General features: G+C 54.4%; 1 pseudogene; it reads left to right on the top strand.

Moving 5' to 3' along the window:
• Nucleotides 1-551: 551 nt before the first annotated feature.
• On the top strand, nucleotides 552-4,468 carry LOC137216546 (exportin-6-like; annotated as a pseudogene).
• Nucleotides 4,469-4,944: the final 476 nt, after the last annotated feature.

Below are 4,944 nucleotides of genomic sequence, written 5' to 3'. Positions count from 1 at the left end.
TTCAGTTGCCCACAAATACACACTTATATAGTCATATTGGGTATTTTCAGGAGAAAATGAGATATTTTATTTTTATTCTACCTCTAAAGAAGGGTCCATCTGAAATGGCCACAAATCAAAACTGGGGCCGGCGCGTTGGGGCTGTTGGTCGGGGGTGGCCGCGCGGCGCGAGCGGACCACTCCGGGGCGGGCGCGCGCAGGGATGCTCCGGGGTGGGCGCGCGCAGGGATGCTCGGTGCCCGGGGGGGGGGTGGGGGGGGGGGTGGCGGCGGCGGTGGCCGTGTGGGCTGAGGCTGCTAGGGTAGCGCGGGCCCTCGGGCCTTTCCTGATCCGGCCGCTCGGGCTGCGCCGCCGCCGAGGCCCCTTCAGCCTCGGGGCAGGGCCCGCTGCCGCTTCTGAACGCGGGGGCCGGGGAGCCCCTGCCTGGGCCCGGAGTCTGCCCTCGGGGATCAGGCCCGGGCGGGGAGCCCCGAGCCGCTGCCCTCCTCGCCGGCCTCCGAGCCCCATTTCCTGCTTTTTCAGTTTCCCTGGGGAGGTGATGAATAGTTCCGGGGGTCCCCGATGAGGTGGGCCGGGGGGCCGCGCTCTTTATAGAGGGTCCCCACGGGGCCCGGGTGGGGAAGCGGTTGTCTTTGCCCGGGCAGGGGACTTCCCGAGCCTGCCGGGACCATGAGCTGAACTGTGCGAGCGGGACGTGTCCGAAGCCCGAGAGCCAGCCCCCTTCCCCGGCCAGCATGGCATCTGAAGAAGCCTCTCTCGGGGCACTGGAAAGTCTGATGACAGAGTTTTTCCACGACTGTACAACCAATGAAAGAAAACGTGAGATAGAGGAACTTCTTGATAACTTTGCTCAGCAAATAGGAGCCTGGAGATTCTGCCTGTATTTTGTCTCCAGCACTAGGAATGACTGTGTAATGATGTACAGTTTAACGTTTTTTGAGAATCTGATCAATAAAATGTGGCTTGGGGTCCCATCTCAGGATAAGATGGAAATCCGTAGCTGCCTGCCCAAACTCCTCTTGGCTCACCACAAAACCTTACCTTACTTCATCCGGAACAAGCTCTGCAAAGTGATTGTTGACATTGGCCGTCAAGATTGGCCCATGTTCTACCATGACTTTTTTACTAACATTTTACAGTTGATCCAGTCCCCTGTGACAACTCCCCTCGGGCTGATCATGTTGAAGACAACTTCAGAAGAGCTGGCTTGTCCCGCTGAGGACCTCAGAGTGGCTCGGAAGGAGGAGTTGCAAAAGCTGCTGCTGGACCAGGTGCAGACAGTGCTTGGGCTACTGACAGGTATCTTGGAGACTGTCTGGGACAAACACAGCGTGACTGCCACCACCCCACCACCATCCCCAACCTCAGGAGAAAGTGGTGACTTACTGAGTAACCTGTTGCAGAGTCCTAGTTCAGCCAAACTGTTGAATCAGCCAATCCCCATCCTTGATGCGGAGAGTGAGTATATCTGTTCCTTGGCCTTGGAGTGCCTGGCCCATCTCTTCAGTCGGATTCCTCTGTCTGCCAGCATCATCCCGTCCCTCCTTACCGCCATCTTCCACTTTGCCTGCTTTGGCTGTGACATCCAGGCCAGAAAGATGGCATCGGTTAACGGCAGCAGCCAGAATTGTGTGTTGGGTCAGGAGTGCAGCTGGCTTGGGGTCCTGGCCATGTCCTGCATCAATGAACTCATGTCCAAGAACTGTGTGCCTATGGAATTCGACGACTACTTACTGTGTATGTTCCAGCAGACTTTCTACCTGCAGAAAATCACCAAGGATAACAATGCCCACACGGTGAAGAGAAGGCTAGAAGAACTCAATGAGTGCTACATCGAGAAGTTTAATGACCTTCTGCAGCTCTTTGTGAGTGTTCACCTAAGAAGAATCGAGTCCTACTCCCAGTTCCCTGTGGTGGAGTTTTTGACAGTTTTGTTCAAGTACACATTTCATCAGCCTACTCATGAAGGTTACTTCTTGTTTGGATATCTGGACGCTCTTTTTGGCCTATCTGACAAGGAAAACGAAAAGCCGTCTAGGAGACAGGGAGGCAGTTCTCAACAGGTACGAAGACGCCCTAGTCCTCTTGCTCATGGAGGTGTTGAATCGAATCCACTTCAGATACAACCAGGCCCAGTTGGAGGAGTTGGATGACAAAACTCTGGATGACGATCAGCAGACAGAGTGGCAGTGGTACTTACACCAGAGCTTGGAGGTAGTGGCCAAAGTGATGGAGCTCCTTCCCACACACGCCTTCTCAACACTGTTCCCAGTTCTTCAGGACAATTTAGAAGTTTATCTGGGGGGGTTTCCCTGGTGGCGCTGTGGTTGAGGGTCCGCCTGCCAATGCAGGGGACACGGGTTCGTGCCCCAGTCCAGGAGGATCCCACATGCCATGGAGCGGCTAGGCCTGTGGGCTGTGGCCACTGAGCCTGCACGTCCGGAGCCTGTGCTCTGCAGCGGGAGAGGCCACAGCAGCGAGAGGCCCGCGTACAGCAAAAAAAAAAAAAAAAAAAAAAAAGTTTATCTGGGGTTAGGGCAGTTTATATTTACTTCAGGGTCAGGACACAGGTTGAACATCACAGCAGAGAACGACTGCCAGCAGCTGCACTGTTCCCTGTGAGTCCTGAGCTCCCTCCTGCAGGCTGTGGGCCACCTAGCTGAGAACTTCATCGGGGACGTGTTCACAGTGCGCTTCAGGGACACCCTCACTGTGGTGGAGAGGTTGGTCAAAGTCACTTTGTATGGATCTCAGATAAAACTGTACAACATTGAGACTGCCGTGCCATCAGTATTGAAACCTGATCTCATTGATGTGCATGCTTAGTCCCTGGCTGCTCTGCAGGCTTACTCTCACTGGCTAGCACAGTACTGCAGCGAGGCTCATCGGCAGAATATGCAGCAGTTTGTTACGCTCATCTCCACCACCATAGATACAGTCACGCCTCTGATCAGCACCAAGGTCCGAGACAAATTGCTGCTATCTGTGTGCCATTTACTGGTCTCCCGGGCCACCACTGTGTGACCTGTCTTTCTGATCAGCATCCCTACAGTACAGAAAGTATTCAACAGAATCACCGATGCCTCTACCCAGCAGCTTGTTGACAAGGCTCAGGTATTGGTGTGCCACGCCCTCTCTAACATCCTGTTGCTTCCATGGCCAAACATCCCAGAGAACGAGCAGCAGTGGCCTGTGCACTCCATCAACCATGCCAGCCTCATCTCTGTGCTCTCTCGGGATTATTGCAACCTGAAGCCCAATGCTGTCACCCCGCAGAGGAAGATGCCCCTGGATGACACCAAAGTGATTATCCACCAGACAGTGTCTTAGAAGATATCGTGGAGAATATCTCTGGGGAATCCACCAGGTCCCAACAGATCAGCTACCAGTCCCTGCAGGAATCTGTTCAAGTCTCACTGGCCCTCTTTCCAGCTTTTATCCATCAGCCAGATGTGTCTGATGAGATGCTGAGCTTCTTCCCCACTCTGTTTTGAGGCCTTAGAGTACAGATGGGCGTGCCTTTCACTGAGCAGATCATACAGACTTTCCTCAATATGTTTACCAGAGAACAGTTGGCCGAGAGCATCCTCCACGAAGGCAGTACTGGCTGCCGGGTGGTTGAGAAGTTCCTGAAGATCCTGCAGGTGGTGGTCCAGGAACCTGGCCAGGTGTTCAAGCCCTTCCTCCCCAGCATCATCGCCCTGTGCATAGAGCAGGTGTATCCCATCATCGCTGAGCGCCCCTCCCCTGATGTGAAGGCTGAGCTGTTTGAGCTGCTTTTCCGGTCGCTCCATCACAACTGGAGGTGCTTCTTCAAGTCCACCATCCTAGCCAGTGTCCAGAGCGGGACTGCCGAGGAGCAGATGGAGGATGAGCCTCAGTTCAGTGCCATCATGCAGGCTTTTGGACAGTCCTTTCTCCAGCCTGACGTCTACCTATTAAAATAAAATCTCTTTTACTTGGAGACTCTCAACACCAAGCAGAAGCTGGACCACAGAAGATCTTCCGGACCACCATTCTCTCTCAGTTTGTGAACATGCTGCTCCAGATCCTGGTTCACAAGTCCCACGACCTCCTGCAGGAGGAGATTGGCATTGCCATTTACAGCATGGCCTCTGTGGACTTTGATGGCTTCTTCGCGGCCTTCCTCCCAGAGTTTCTGACCAGCTGTGACGGTGTGGATGCCAACCAGAAAAATGTGCTGGGGCGGAATTTCAAGATGGATGGGGACCTGCCCTCATTCACCCAGAATGTGTACAGCCTGGTCAACGACCTGCGTTACTACAGACTCTGCAACGACAGCCTGCCCCCCGGCACCATGAAGCTCTAGGTGTAGCTTGCTCACCGCCCGAGGGACACCGACTCCTGCCGCTGCCACCTGCACCACCTCCGCCTGCTGCCACGGGTGTCTCCCAAATGGGCCTCGGCCTCTCCTCGGTTTCTCATGCCCAGAGCGGCGTCGCCTGCCCTCGTCCCCTCCACGCTCCTCTCCTGCCGCCCACCCAGCAGAACTGGCTCCGGGGTGTCCCAGGGGTTTGGAGCAGGCAGGGGTCATGCGGCCAGGTACCGGGGAGGCACCGGAAAATCCTGTGGGGTGGTCCACGCAGATCATGCGTGTATCAGTCGCGAGGCAGAAACGCCAAGGACAGCTGTGACAGTGCCACCTTCTCACCATTCCACCTCCCCACCCCTCCCGGCCCAGCAAGCTAAGGAGAGGCATGATGCTGGAACTACCTTGGCACTGCTGTCAAGACTCTCCCTCCTTCCCCCTCAAATGCCTTGAAGTATCTGCTTTTTGTCAGAGATTTGCAGACTCATGGTTATTTTTGTTGTTGTTCTTGTTTTCTCATCATTCCACTGTGATACTAAGAAACTAAGAAGCTTAATGAAAAAATAATATGCTTATGTTGTTGTTGTATTAAAAAAAATCAAAACTAGGGCATG

Source organism: Pseudorca crassidens, chromosome X (genome assembly GCF_039906515.1).
Source record: "Pseudorca crassidens isolate mPseCra1 chromosome X, mPseCra1.hap1, whole genome shotgun sequence".
Classification (NCBI taxonomy): domain Eukaryota; kingdom Metazoa; phylum Chordata; class Mammalia; order Artiodactyla; family Delphinidae; genus Pseudorca; species Pseudorca crassidens.
This window is presented reverse-complemented; position numbering and strand designations above follow the sequence as displayed.